Source organism: Pleurodeles waltl, chromosome 3_1, assembly GCF_031143425.1.
Source record: "Pleurodeles waltl isolate 20211129_DDA chromosome 3_1, aPleWal1.hap1.20221129, whole genome shotgun sequence".
In the NCBI taxonomy this organism is placed as follows: Eukaryota; Metazoa; Chordata; class Amphibia; order Caudata; family Salamandridae; genus Pleurodeles; species Pleurodeles waltl.
In genome coordinates this window covers 210124118-210139750 of record NC_090440.1, presented here as the reverse complement: position 1 = coordinate 210139750, position 15633 = coordinate 210124118, and the positions used below count along the sequence as shown (strand labels likewise).

Here is a 15633-nt window from a genome sequence, read left to right as displayed (position 1 = left end):
ACAACATATAGACAGTAACATAATCAACATGATATTAATGTTCCCAGCTGTTTCCCCAGTGCTGCAGCTTGCATCATTCACAATACAGTAGTTGCTTTTGATCAGCCCACTGCTTATATATCTATTACCTTTCCTTGTGTTTCCTCAAAATACAGACTGTATCCTTCTGTCAGCAGACCGGTTGAGAGATAAAATGAGGCATATGATTTCAAAGTTGTACTAAGGAAAGGCAAATACAAAAATCAGTTCAAGTGATCTTATACTTCTTGATACATAAATATGAACAACTGTCCTATTTGGCCAAGTCTCACAATACAAGGTGTCTCGCTGCAGTGGAGCCAAAAGCAGCACAGGATGTTGTAGGGAGGAGGCGTTTGCACATGTACATGGAGAAGTCATTGAACAGGCACTACAGTGAAATGGATCGGTTTTGAGGGGACCAAGATCAGATCGAAGGTTGTTTTCACTTCAGCTTCTCCTTCGACTTGGATCCTGAAGTTCTCCAAGAGCTGCGGAACAGAAGCAGAGAAGTGATGCTAGATGCGGTCCTTCCCATGTGCAATGGCTCTCTTTCAGTGAATAGAGCTGCTTAATGAGCTCACTCCCTTTGATGTTATGTACTGGCAGTGTCATCCTTTGTGGATGTCCTCCATTGTTTACTATGTGGGAAGTGGTGCTTCTAGTTTGTAAACTTGCCTTTGGTGATCTTTGTTAGTTGGAGAAACAGTGCATAATTTGGCAGTAGAGCAAGTAAGTGTAAAGGCAGCGAAATAAAAAGGAGGAAATACTGCAGTCAAAGTAGTTATAGGCAAACATGTCTTTGAGCTTACTCTTCACTTATGGGTCATAACAGGAGGAGAATGTTGTACATTACAGGTGGGTGGGCCTGTCAATCAAAATATATATATTTTTTTTATTTCAGTAAGGACAGTTTATTTATCAGCCCTCATTTAGAGAACACAAGATTATCCTGCAATGCAAGGGACATTGATTTTAAGTAAATAGATGGCCTTGAGAAATATGAATACCACAAGGTGAAAGAAGGGATCAGCATGATCTTACTCATCCAGACCCATAAGATTTCAAGGGACCAGGGTTTAAACTGTAAAGATTGTTCCTTGTTCAGCATGCCATCTGAGAAAAATGAGGCATCATTGCGTGCTAAGCTGCCTTTTGTATTTGGAGGTTACCTTTCACGTCATGGAATGATGCTTACAACTCTTTTATGCCACAAAACGAGAACTTGTGTAACTTGCTGAGATAGTGTTTGCAGCACTTTGACAAAGTGACAATGCGTCTAGAAAATGATTGAAAACTCTAAGATGCGCAATAACTGCATTACATTTTCAGATGGTAAGGTGAAATTTAAATACATTCATTATCTTTTGAAAATTACAAGGACGATGCTTACATGAATCAGAAAAAGATGCATCTCCATTTCTGCTATACGACGCCCAATACACTGCCGGGGTCCGAAACCAAAGCCAAGCCCTCGGAAGTGGTTTGCACCCCTCTCCAGCCATCGCTCTGGGTTGTATTTCTCAGGCGTCGCAAAGACGGTGGGGTCGCGTCCCATCGCGTAAAGTCCGACCTGCACCAGTGTCTGTGGAAAAAAAGATGGATATTCACATTTTTGAAGTAGAAATCTTTAAGGTTACGGGATTAAACCTCAAGTATCTTCCCTACACTGGGTACACGGTAATTGGTTGCACTTGTCCTATTTACACCTTTTTGTCTGATCACAAATAGGCATCAAAATACAATAGTGATGGACGTAATGCTTGATTTCATCTCAGCCACTGGTGATCGCTCGGAAATGCATCCCAAACCATTGTTTTTCGACCAACATGCCACCTCAGTTTGGACCTAGACCCTGCTCCAATGAGAACAGTTCCGCCCGAGCTACCAGGCACTCTGTAGACAAAAAAAAAAAAATTATAAGAGCGGTTTCGCCCTTATTAAGGGCTCATTGCTTTTTGTACACAGACAGGCAGTCATCACCCAGTGCAAAAGTGAATATAAATGCATTGATAAAGTGTTCTGTTCTCATGCAAGTCATTTACAAGTTATTTAAAATTTCTTCTTTCTGATCCATTTCAGTAATTTAAATCATTACTGATCAAAAGTATGCGAACAGTGCCCTTGAGTCGCACCTAAAACCCTTTAAAGTTTCACTGCTATAGTTTGAGCCCATAGCTAAGAGTGAACAAAATGTAGCACTAATGAACACACAGCGTGGAATGCCCTCGTGGATTTTGTACTGCACCCAAACCAAGTGGACGGCATTTGTGAACGGCCACAGAACTTTTTCGGGACTTCCAGTGGCTAATCCATTTGGATGAGACAAGGAAGGAAATTTCAGAACTGGGCGTTCCTCGATTTTATTATAAGATAACAGGCTAGCGCTATGCATAGCTGTTTATTGCTTTACTCCTCTGCACAGCACTGTAAAGAAGAAAACAACCTAACAACAATAAAATTAAAATCATTCTTTTGGAAGCATAACAACATAATACCAACATAATAGCATTGCTGTGCACCAAAATAAGACCAAAACGACAAAAATCCAATCTGTAATAGTCAAGATATTAATTTTTAAAGAATAAATGAAAAAACAGTGCTTAGAAGTCACTAGCGGTCAAAAGGTTACTGGAGGCAGCGAGGGACAGGTGAAAATCCAAGAGTTCAGGCCAACTGCGAAGGAAGGTAGGCCAGCTACAGCGCCCAGGCAGGTCCGCCTGATCTTGGATGGAGCAAGAGTGGACATCGAAGACTCAATGAGAATTGTCTAAGAGGTGCTGGATCATCATCGAGCCTGTTGATGGAGACAAAGTGCCAGGACCAATCCGTACAGAAGGCTTCGCTGTCGAACCCCTTTACAGTGCAGGCGCTGCATCGATGTTGATCTGCGCTGTCTGTCAGTATTGAGGCGCACAGTCTGTCAAGGTGATGTTGAGCAGCTGCTGCTTCAGTGTCAGAGGGTGATGAGTGCCAATATTGGTTGGAGCAAAGCCCAAGATGTGTTGACGTTGAGGTGGAAAAAGCTGTACAAAGCTGAGGCCCAGATATTGAAGAGGACATTACAGGCAAGGATAAGACTCACAGAAGGCAGAGTCCAGCAGTACCAGTAGAATTGCAGGAAGTCTTGTGTCCCTGATGCTTCAGACAACAGGAGACAAGCCAGCAAGCCCTTGGAGATCACTTGGTGGGGAGGCGGAGTCCTTCCAGGAAAGTCATGGAGCAGCAGGAATCAGGGAAGCAAGCTTAAAAGCAGTCCTTTTCAGAAAAGCAGTCCAGTTGAGTCCTTTAAGCAGCACAACAGTCCTTTTGATAGAGCTTCAGTTCAAGATCCAGAGGTCTTTGATTTGGTGGGGGTCACAGACCAGTACTTATACCTAAATATGTTTTGAAGTGGAGAAGACTTCAAAGAATGGCCTTGAAGTGCACTAGTATCGCTTTCAACCCAGTCCTGTCTCCCAGGGTACATATGTGTGTGTGTGAGGGATAATTAGTCCTTTTTGTGGGTCAGGCCAGGCCACTACCCTTTGAAGTGTAAGTGTGAGCCCCCTTCCTTCTGTCCTACCCACGAAGGGCCCTCAGAGTGCAGATGTATGTAGTTAGTTAGTCAGCCACACCTAGTCTTCCTGTGTTTGTGGCTGTCTGGAGGGAATACACAAAGTGTAAATGTCATCCATCCCATACGTCTTTAGGAGACAGGCTGTAAGGCGCATAGAGCAGAGAAGTGCCGACCTTACAAAAGTGGCATTCCTAAAATAGTAATGTTAAATCTGAATTTACCTTGTTTAAGGGGCTACTTATGTGAGTGGCACAATCAGTGCTGAAGAGCTACCAGTAGCATTTTTTCACAGGTTCTTGGCACAAGTAGTGTATCTTACTAGGAACTTATAAATAACTTAAATATGCCAATTGGGTATGAGCCAATATTACCATGTTTAGGGGAGAGGGCACAAGCATTTTAGCACTGGTTAGCAGGGGTAAAGTGTGCAGAGTGCTAAAACCAGCAAGAACTAGGTCATAAAAATGGAGGGAGGCAGGCAAAAAGTTGGGGGAAGACCACCTTGAGGCTCTCAGGTGTAGGAGGCTGGCCCTCTATGTAATGTGCAAAGCTAGGCATACTGTGCAGGGGGTCTAGGCAACCACATGCTGGATACAGAGGTGAAAACTCGACCACCTAATGCTCTAATTTGTATGGCAGCTTGGTCGAGCACTTAGGCTAATCTTGGAGAGTGCACAGCATTTGTTGTACTCACAGTATCAATAAATGAGACCACACACTAAAAAGAATAACTTGAAACCAATTTACAAAAATACTTCAGATTTTTATAACATCCTTAAGACCAAGATCATCAAAATCGGGTAATTACTTTTAAAGTTATGACTGGTTGAAGGTTTAATAAAAGTAGTCTTTTGTGCATAATTACGCACCTTAGGAATCAATAGAGATAATGCACATAAACTCAGGCAATGCATTTACCAAAGTCTTCTTTTGCAGGTATGTCTAGGTCCTTCGTGGCCACTACGGACCAGCTGGAGAAGTTCAGGCGGCTCCTGGGTTTGGCGGGAGCAGCTGCAGAATGTTGTTGGAGCTGGTGCCAGGCCACTGCGGGGAACCACTTGGAAAAGCTCTGCACAAGTGGGCCTAAAAGTAAGTCCGATGGGTCCCCTTGGAATGACGTGGTCACAAGAGGTAGTGGACCCTTCGGTGCAGAACACAGGGCGGCCGGGTGCAGAGAAAATTGATGAGCCAGGTGGTATGCGCATAGGTGCCATTGGAAGCAGGAGGTAGGTCACTCTGAGGGTTGCTTACAGGTCAGCAGGGACACTCTGGTAGGAGGTTCTGGTGGCCTCTGAAGTCCCTCAACTGGGGCTTCCTCCTGGTCCTGTCTCAGTCCAGAGGTGACTGTCCTTCTTGGTATTCGATGTGAGTGACCAGTACCTAGTGCTATTGCATGGTTTAGTCACTCGGAGGCAAAGTGCCACCAAACTTGGCCCACTTGCAGCGTTGTATACTCAGTCTGTCAGGTGGAGTCTAGTGGGGCTGCAGTGTCTGGTTCCTTGGTAAGCAGCTGGTCAGTGAAGTTGCCTTCACTGGGTCTTTGGTCTTGCGTTGCAGGAGAGTAATGCCTTCACTTTGGAGGAAGATCTTTGGCAATGTTTGAAGAGTGGAGGTCCTCTGGGGGTTTGTAGAGTCTTTCCAGTGTCCAAGCAACCCCTCAGCAGTGATTGGCAGGGTTTGGCACCTTTTCTTTGTGCAGCAGGACTTCGGGTCTCAATCCTTGGGTCTTCTTTGTTGCTGGTCTTCTTTTGTCTTTGGAATCTAATTTCTCAGTCTAGGGAAACCCACCACATACTGTACTTAGTGGACATTTAGGGGAGTACCTGGTAGTGACCGGCTCATCTACTTTAGTGAGGCTACACCCACTAAGTGACAACTTCCTATGGTAAAAGGACCGTTCCCTACACCTGATTGGCTATTTTCCTTCCTTACAAGATGTAGGAAAATGAAATGGAGAGGTCACCTCACCTGTAACACCTTAGTGGTGGTGCAAGCTTGGGTTGACCACTCCTCCTGTCTTTTGTGTGGTTCCCCCCTTTGCTCCCACCAAAAGTGGGGCTTTGCAATCAAGGCAGCCATCTCCTGCTAGCAGCAGGCTTGGGAGGTTGAGTTTCAAGGGTGGTAAACCCTTTGAAGCTCGCTAGAAGGGCAGTTCACATTCCTGAGGGAGGGGGTGTTTGCACCTCCACCCAAGAAGGCCTTTGTTCTGGGACCCAGAGAGCAGGATCCCACCCCAGGGTCCCAGAATCTTGGGAGGTGGCAGGTTGGTTGGGACTGGCCAGCAACCATGCCAGGGTAGTTAGCATTTGCAGGGTACACCTCGGAGTTGACCCCTGGGCACATTTTATAATAAATTAAATACTGGTACCAGTTTGGATTTATCATTCTGAGCTGTTTGATACCAAACAATCCATGGTTCAGAGTATCCATCCTGTAGCTGTGAAACTCATACTGACCACTGTACAGCACATGTATTAAAATGGTTGATCTGTTCACATACTATGTCCCAGGTTTGGCAAGGACACAGTAGGGGCATATTGCTCATGCATCTATGCCCTCATATACAGTATAGTGTGCGCTGCCTTAGGGCTGGAATGCCTGCCAGAGGGGTGACTTACCCATTGTGCATGCAGTGTCTAGTGGACAAACAGGCTGTGTGCCATGTCGAGTCTGTCTTTTAGGATTGCACCAGAACAGTCAGCCTGCAATGGCAGTGCTAGGTGCTTCTGGATGCATGGCACTAGAGGGTAGCACAATCTGTGCTGCTGCCCTCAGGGGCCTAACCTTAGTACCCCATGCCCTGGGTAGCTAAGTACCATTTACTAGGGACTTACAGTGGCAGCTAAAGGTGTTGCCAATGCATCACAACAGAAATATGGGGAAGAGGTCTGGCCCAGGGGCCTTGGGCACTAACGACTTTGAGCCTACATCAAATACCAGGCAAAAATTAGGGGCTGACCATGACAAGACAGGCCTTTTCTCACATCAGGTCTAGCATGTGTTCCCCCAGCTCAAAGTGGGGAGAGCTATCCAAAACCTTAGGAGCTCTCTGCACTAAGACAGAACAATCTGGAGAGACCACCAGCATTGACGTGCTCACTCCCCGGGCGATGCTCCACTGTAACGTCCATTCCCTGTAGGGAGATGGACTACCTCAACAATTTGAGATTCTCACCCTACATCTATCTTAGCCATCTGAGGGGTCTGTGTTCTGTCTGAACCAGGGATTGAGTCCCAAACAAGCATGGTCTCAAATTCTTCAGTGCCCAAACCACATCAAAAGCTTTTTGTTAATTTAACTCTGTTCCCATGGAAGCAATCCCCTACTAATGAAGGCTACCGGTTAGTCTAGGCCCTCCTCATTCAGCTGTTCTAACACTGCCCTATGTCATGCTCTGAAGCATCTGCCTGAACAATGAATTCCTTGGAGAGATCATGGCCCTTGAATCCAGGTGATGTGCAATTTGCTTCCTTGAGAGACTCAAAGGCTTTCTGACAAGCCTCTGTCAAAATCACCAATCTGGGCTACTTGTTTGAAGTCAGGTCAGTTAAGGGGACAACAATGCTGCTATAGCCCTTAACGAATCTTCTGTAGTAGCCAGTGAGTCCTAGGAAGGCTCTAACTTCTATTTTGGGTTTTAGGTGCTTGCAGGAACATGACAGTTTCATTCTTGGCCTGTTGGGGCTGCACTTTGCCCCCACCTACCAGGTGTCCCAAATAGATCATGGAACCCTGCCCAATCTGGTATCTGCTGGCCTTAATGGCCAGGCCCTCCTGTTGCAGAGCCTGACGCACCTTGTGGAGGTGATGCAGGTGTTTCTCCCAGCTGGAAATGTAGATGGCAATGTCATCTAAATAGGCAGCACAGAAAGCCACATTACCAGCTAGGACCCTGTTAACCAACCATTAGAAGGTAGCAGGGGCATCCTTCAAACCAACGGGTATCACACGTAATTGATAATGGCCCTCTGGGGTTGAGACTGCTGACCTTTCCTTGGTCCCCTCAGTCAAGGCGATCTGCCAGTACCCTAATTTCAAATCAAAAGCACTGAGGAATTCGGCAGTGCCCAGCCTGTCAATGAGCTCATCAGCTCTGGGGATGAGGTGTGCATCAGTCCTGGTGACTGAGTTTAGTCCTCTGTAGTCCATGCAGAACTGGAGCTCGTGTTTAGCACCCAGTGGGGCAGGTTTTAGTACCAGCACCATGGGGCTGGACCAGGGACTGTTAGAGGGCTCAATCACACCTATGCCCAACATCTTGGAGACTTCCTACTTGATGCAGGCTCTCACCTTGTCTGAAACCTGTAAAGTTTGTTTTTTACAGGGGGGCTGTCTCCACGGCCAACATCATGGATACACAGATTTGTGAGTCTAGGGTGAGAGAGAACAGTGAGGCAAACTGCCCCAGTAAGTGGTAACAGTCACCTTGCTGTTATGGGGCCACTGTGCCAGAGAGGTTGACACCCTCTACTTACCCATCATGTTCCTGTGCAGAGAGGAGGTCGGTAGAGAGGTTCACTCTCCTCTTCCATACCCTCATCTGTCACAAGGAGCATGCTTCCTTCAGACCTCTAAAACTGAGTTCACACCCTTAGGCGGTTTCTAGGGGTCTGGAGGTCTACCAGGTATATGGACTCACCATTCCACTCCTTGGTCTTATAGGAGGCAGTCTAGGGATCCTGGAGAGCTCAGGCTATACTGATTCCATAGCCCACACCTTTTGGCCAGGCTGAAACTCCACCAGTATAGCCTTCTCGTCGCAACGGAGTTTCATCACATCTTGGCTGGCCTTTAAGTTACTTTTAGCCTTTTTCCAGAAGCAGTGCATCAGGTTGCAAAGGGCCAACATGTAGCGGACCACATCGTGGTGGGATTTCATGGAAGCTTTCTCCCACCCCTCCATTGGTTTGGGGATGCTATGGTGTGGTGAACTTGTATGTCACACCACACTCATCACACATGGACTTCATGTACGCTGACATGAACTTAGTGTCTCTGTCTGACAGTACCTCCTTGGGGAACATACCAAGGGTAAATATCCCCATCAGAGCTCTCACCACCATGGAGGCAGTCATTGATCTCAGAGGGATTGCCTCTGGGTAGCAGGTGTCATGGTCCACCAAGACCATACCAACAAACCTGTTGCCTAAGGCTGTCTTGGGGTCCAAGGGTCCAATGACGTTGATGCAAACCCTTTCAAAGGGGGTGCCAATGACGGGTAGTGTGATCAGGCAAGCTTTGTGCTTTTTCCCTGTTTTTCCATTGACCTGGCAGGTGGGACAGAACCTGCAGAATGCATCTGAGGCTGTCTTCATTCAAAAGTGGGAGACAAGCCTGGCAAAGGTCTTATCTTGCCCTATTTGTAATGCCAGGGGCATGCCTTGATCCAGACCCAGTAGGAAGGTCCAGTAGAAATGGGGGACCACCAGCACACTGGCTCCCCCAGCACCAGGAACCTTAGGCTCACTGTAAAGGAGATCATCCTCCCAGTAGATTAGGTGATCCCCAGAGGCTTCCCTTTCTGCATGGGATGAGGCCTGGTGCTTCAAGCCCTCAAGAGTGGTATTCCTTCCCCGCTTGGCAGAATTACTTCCTGGTGGGCCTACCCTCAGACTGCCAGCTGGCAAACACAGGTAGGTCACCTAGGGTGGCTCTGTCTTCCCTAGTTGGCTTGGGAGCCTCCTCCCCAGGGACCATGTCAACCTCTACTATGGGAACTTCAGGGACTGGTGTCCTGCGTTCCTTGCCACTCTCCTTGCAGCTGTCTGGGCCACTCAGCAATCCCATCATCTCCAAGTGAGACCTGAGCTCTACCTCCCTCCAGGTAGAGTGCTCCGCTTCAGGTCATTTCCTAACAGACAATCTACAGACATGGCAGGGCTCACAGCAACTCTCAGACAACCTGAGACATCCCCCCACTCAAAGGGAACCAAAGCCGCTGGTAGATGGCTCTCACGATTGTCAACAACTATGACTTGGGGGAATATGTTCAGTAGGACCTACTCTGCAGACACCAGCTGAGACTTGACAGTTGTCATACTGGCTCCTGTGCCATGCAGGGCCTCCAACCACTGCCCATTATTGATGACTCACTGCCTATACGTGGGAGTATTTGCAGGCATGTGAGCTTTTGGCACCATTTCTCTATCCCCCAGGGACACTTGGGTTACCTCTATTTGTTCCCCAAAATTAACTGGGACTACCTCCCCCCGAGAGCTACCAGTGGGGGGCTGTGCCCTCCTGGGACATTTGGAGTCACCCTTAAAGAAACCATACTTATAGCACTGAATATTGGGGTGCAAACATCCTGTTTGTATGGTCAAAGAACCCCTTCTTTTTAGAATCAGACTGGGACTGGTTACAACTACTCCCCAGGGAATTATTTTAGGGGCCTTTTGAGAACTTCTTGTTTTTGGGTCTTTTTCCCACCTTTTTGATCTGTTGGGAACTCTGACCACCTTTGTGGGTTTACCCCTAAAATACCTTTTTTAGACACTGGTGCTAGCCCAGAGGTCCGCCTCCATAGCAAGCTTCCTGGGGTCAATTAGCTTACTTTCTACTAGGGGCTGGCACATCCCTGTAAAACAGATACTGAGCATGTGCTCTCTCATGATTAAATTGCACAAACCAACATAATCATTAACTTTGCTGCCCCTCACCCAGCCATTCAGTGCCTCCCTGGAGTAATCAATGACATCTACCTAGGATTGGTTGGGAAGCTTCTGACTGTCCTTGAATGTTCGGCTATACTTCTGTCCAAATTTGGAAAGTAAGATTGTTTTCATGGGGGTGTACTTGGTTTGGTTCCTAACCTCTAATGTTAGAAGTGTGTCCCTCCCAAGTGTCGGCATGTGTTTCCACAGACTTGCAACCCCAGTATTTTTCAGGGACCCTGTGTGCCATCAGTACAACCTCATATGCAGAAAACCACTTTTTAATGTCATCTCCCACTGGGCACCAGACCTTTGGGTATACAAATCTTCTTACCTTCATCAGGTACTGTATGTATGCTGCCACCCTCACTGTTGGACTCAGACTGACTGGCCTTGATGTCCAGCTCTATCAGACTCAGTTCATGAGCGAGAAGGAGTTTCTTCTCTGCTAAGGCTCTTACACCCTACCTTTAAGCTTTTCACTCCTCACCCTCCATTTTCAATTTCACCAACTGCAGCTGGGAGTACAAATCCAGGTTGTCCTCCTCAACTGCTGCAGGTACCTCCATTCACAGGCTCCTCCAACTCTTCATTCACTTGGGAGCGGGCCTTTGCCCAGGCCCTCAGCACCTTTTAAAACTTCACCTTCTTCGTGGTTCCTTGGGCAGGTACCACATCTCCTTGCAGAACTTTTTGAACTGGTTAACTGTATGTACCTCCAGCGTGGGCAGCTCAAACTCCATGACCTCACTTGCAAACCCAGCCAGAGACATGATGTATAGGATGTATCATAAATGCAGAGCAGGGAAAATTGCAAAAGAAAATTTTGAAATGTTTCTAAATGTGACTGGGTAGTGTACACCTAGCTATTGTATGGCACAGCACAAACACAAGTCCTATCCTCACCGCTGATCAACAGTGTTAGAAATTGGGTCTCTAGTTAGCAAAGGTATGCACCCTGTCCATGTACCCTGTCTAGTCAGGGTAAGTCACAACACAACCTAAATTATCCTGTGCCCACCCTCCGGTAGCTTGGCACAGAGCAGGCAGACTCAACTTAGAAGGCAATGTGTAAAGTATTTGTGCAATAACTCATACAGTAACACAGTGAAAACACAACAAAAAAGACTCCACACCAGGTTCGACAAATAGGAAATAGTTATCTGAGCAAAATAAGATTAAAATGACAAACATTCAATCAGTAAACGTCAAGATATGAATTTTTAAAGAATAAATGCAAACATAGTGCTTAGAAGTCACTAGCAATCGAAAGGTTACTTGAGGTCGCAAGGGAGAGATGCAAATCCGAAGTTCAGGCCAACCACAATGGAGGGTAGCCTGGCTACAGGACCCAGACAAGTCCCACTGCCAAAGTACCTTGGATGGAGCAAGAGTTGACATTGAAGACGCAATGCAAGGAGTCGAGGAGGTGCTGCTTCATCCTCAATCCTCGGGATGAAGGCAGAGCATCAGTGCCAATCTGGTCAGTCAATGAAAGCCTTGATGTCAAACCTCCTTAGTGATACATCAATACCAACTCATCTGTCCATCGGTGCCGAGCCACGCAGTCTGTCGAGGAAATGTCGATGCTTTGGCTTCTGAGGCTGATGCATGCCGGCTCTAATCGTCGCAAAGCCCCTGATGCATTGAGGCCCAGTACTTGGAGGGGACACTTCAGGCAAGGATAAGACTCACAGAAGGCAGAGTCCAACAGCACCAGCAGAATTGCAGGAAGTCTTTTGCGTCTTTTTTTCCTGAGACTTCAGACCACCTGAGGCAAGCCAGCAAGTCCTTGGAGATCACTTGGAGGGAAGGCACAGTTCTTCTAGAAAAGCAGTCCAGTTGAGTCATTTAAGCACAGCAGTCCTTGTGACAGAGGTTCAGTTCAAGATCCAGAAGTGTCTGATTTGGTGGGGTCAAAGACCCAGTACTTATACCCAAATATGCCATTGACGTGAGGGAGACTTCAAAGAATGGCTGTGAACTGCACCAGTATCCCTTTCAACCCAGTCCTGTCTGCCAGCGTATCTGTGGGGGGTAATCAGTCCTTTGTGCGGGGTCAGACCACTACCCCTTGAAGTGTAAGTTTCAGCCTCCTTCCTCTCATCTTGCCCAGGAAGAGCCATCAGAATGCAGATGTATGTAGATGTACTCAGCCACACCTAGGGCCATATTTATACTTTTTGATGCAAAACTGCGCTAACGCAGTTTTGCGCCAAAAGAATTAGCGCCGGCTAACGCCATTCTGAAGCGCCATGCGGGCGCCGTATTTATTGAATGGCGTTAGCCGGCGTTAGCCGGCGTTAGCCGACTGGCGCTGCCTGGTGTGCGTGAAAAAAACCCATGTACACCAGGCAGCGCCGGCGTAGGGAAAAATGGCGTTTGGGCGTCTAAAAATGGGGCAAGTCAGGCTGAGGCAAACAAAAACGTCTTAACCCGATTTGCGCCATTTTTTAATGACGCCCATCCCCCATTGAAATGACTCCTGTCTTAGCAAAGACAGGAGTCATGCCCCCTTGCCCAATGGCCATGCCCAGGGGACTTCTGTCCCCTGGGCATGGTCATTGGGCATAGTGGCATGCAGGGGGGCACAAATCAGGCCCCCCTATGCCACAATCTTTAAAAAAAAAAAATACTTACCTGGACTTACCTTAATGTCCCTGGGGTGGGTCCCTCCATCCTTGGGTGTTCTCCTGGGGTGGGCAAGGGTGGCAGGGGGTGTCCCTGGGGGCAGGGGAGGGCACCTCTGGGCTCATTCTGAGCCCACCGGTCCCTTAACGCCTGCCCTGACCCAGGCGCTAAAATCCGGCGCAAATGCGGGTTTTTTAGACCCGCCCACTCCCGGGCGTCATTTTTGCCCGGGAGTATAAATACGACGCATATGCATCGCAGTCATTTTTTAAGACGGGAACGCCTACCTTGCATATCATTAACGCAAGGAAGGTGTTCACGCCAAAAAATGACGCTAATTCCAGGAACTTTGGCGCTAGACGCGTCTAACGCCAAAGTATAAATATGGAGTTAGTTTTGCGTCGAATTTGCGTCGAAAAAAACGACGCAAATTCGGCGCAAACGGAGTATAAATATGCCCCTTAGTCTTCCTTTGTTTGTGGCTGTCTGGAGGGAATGCACAAAGTGTAATTGCCATCCAGCCCAGACATGTATTAGAGACAGGCCGTAAGGCACACAGAGCAGAGAAATGGGAACTTTCCAAAAGGGACATTCATACCATAGTAATGCTAAATCCAACTTTACCAGTAAAAAGGATTTATTATTACCTTTTCAAAGATATGAAATATGATGCAGCTACTCCTTCCTAAATAGGAATTACAGCTTAAAGGTACTTTAAGAAATTCCCAATACAGGCCTATGAGAGAAGTAGGCCTCAAAGTAGTGAAAATGACTTTGGGAGTTTTTCACTACCAGGACGGGTAAAACTTACCAGTACATGTCCTGCCTTTTACTTACATAGATCCCTGCCCTAGGGGCTACCTAGGGCCTACCTTAGAGGTGACATATATGCATTAAAAGGGGAATTTAAAGCTTGACGAGAGGTTTGAAATGCTAAGTTAAAGTGTCAGTAAAACTGCACACACAGGCCCTGCAATGGCAGACCTGAGACACGGTTAATGGGTTACTTATGTGGGTGGCACAATCAGTGCTGCAGGCCCACTAGTAGCAATTAATTTACAGGCTCCGAGCACAGGTAGTCCACCTTACTAGGGACGTATAATTAATTTATATATACCAGTTGGGTATAAGCCAATATTGCCATGTTTAGAAGAAACAGTACAAGCAATTTAGCACTGATCAGCAGTGGTAAAGTGCGCATAGTCCTAAAACCAGCAAACAAATCAGGTCAGAAACATGGAGGGAGGCAAGCAAAAAGTTGGGGGAAGACCACTCTAAGGCTGGCAGGTCTAACACTATGTAATACTGAATAGGCAAAGAGGAAATATCTTGAGAGATAGAAAGCATATTTTAATTCATAGAAGGTGAGATACGTACAGGAGGTTTGTGAGAAATGACAGAAATGAAAGAGAGGAACACTAACGTAACTAATGTTTTGATACAAGATCAAATAACAAAATATCTTGTACAAAGAGAGGTAGATAAGAATATTATAGATAGGGCTCTTAGTTATAAGATAAAAGTAGAAGAGAGATTTTCTCATATGAGAAGAAGAGGAGAGAAATGAAAGGAATTTTAAATGTGAGAAATATCTGAAGAAAGCTAAGCATTATAACAAAAAAACGTGTTACAGTCTAGTGAGAGTCACTCTGCGGGTCGCAGCACAACCTGTCGCTCACTCCACAGCCTCCCTGGCACCCCACGTTATACAGTGGGATGCCCTAAACACTTACCTGTAGCCTGGAGAGTCATGCAAGGCACCACAGAGGGCCATTCTTCGCCTTCTTTGTCAGGAATCCTGGAGGCATTCCTCTTCTTTGGGGCCAGATCCTTGCTCTCTGTAGTTTCTTCTTCCCAGAATTCCTGGGGAAGGGTTTTAACTTTCCCAACCTGTCTTAGCAGCCTCACCTCTTTCTCTATTTCACTTACTGTTTTTAAGGTATATAAGCAGCAGAACGGTCTTACTCCATGCATTGCAATGCTCCACGCCCCTCCTGCCGTGTCCTCACTTCTGCTGGTGTATCTTCTGCTGGTGGGTCCTTGCTCCTGTTGGTGTATTTTTAGTCCTGCTGGTGTGTCCTTGCTCCTGCTGTGGTCTCCTCCCTTCTGCTGGTATATCTTCACTTCTACTGGTGTCTCTTTGCACCTGCTGGTGATTCTGGCTCCTGTTGCTTCCCTTCTGAACCTTTTTATTCTCCTGGTTCTTGGCATTTCCACTAGCTTTATCTGCACCTTCTGAGCATTGCTGCAGTCCTGGTCTTCTACCATCAGTACCAGTCCTTATCAGCCTCCTGGGAGTTTCAAATCACTTTCAGAGGTTTTTTCACTTGGGGACTCCTTCTAGTGGATTCTATCTGCTAAGACATTCTATTGTGTCTTTGTGGATACTAGAAGGGGTTGTTCCTATCTTTGGCAGAAAAGGACAGTCAAAACCTGGACTTGCGGATTTTCCCATTGCTCCAAGACTGCAAATATTCCCTCCGCTGAGGAACCTGACAGTGATTGAAGATGGTCATTGCACCATTGAAAGAAAATATATCCTTAGTGGCTCACATAGAAAAGGTGCCCTTAGTGGCAAAAGGAGTTTATAAAGCACCCTGAGGAGTTGGAGAACTTTGATCAGTTTTGTTATGTGAGAGAGGGTGATCATGTTGGTAATAAAGGCATACTAGATTTAGGAGTGGAAGATTACAAACAGGAGGATTTAATGGGAGAAGATGAGAAAGTAAGCATTATAATGTATTGAAAGAACCACATGGGCAAGATATGTT

The 15633-nt window shown here is 46.7% G+C and overlaps 1 long non-coding RNA gene across 1 annotated transcript in view; it reads right to left on the bottom strand.

The window, feature by feature from the left end:
* Window positions 1–217: 217 nt before the first annotated feature.
* LOC138283944 (uncharacterized) overlaps window positions 218–15633 on the bottom strand; it is a 152923-nt gene continuing 137507 nt past the window's right edge. Inside the window, exons 2-3 of the long non-coding RNA XR_011201325.1 lie at window positions 1412–1603; window positions 218–509 (exon numbers count right to left, since the gene is read on the bottom strand). This is a non-coding gene — a long non-coding RNA (uncharacterized lncRNA). The remainder of the gene's footprint in view (window positions 510–1411; window positions 1604–15633) is intronic.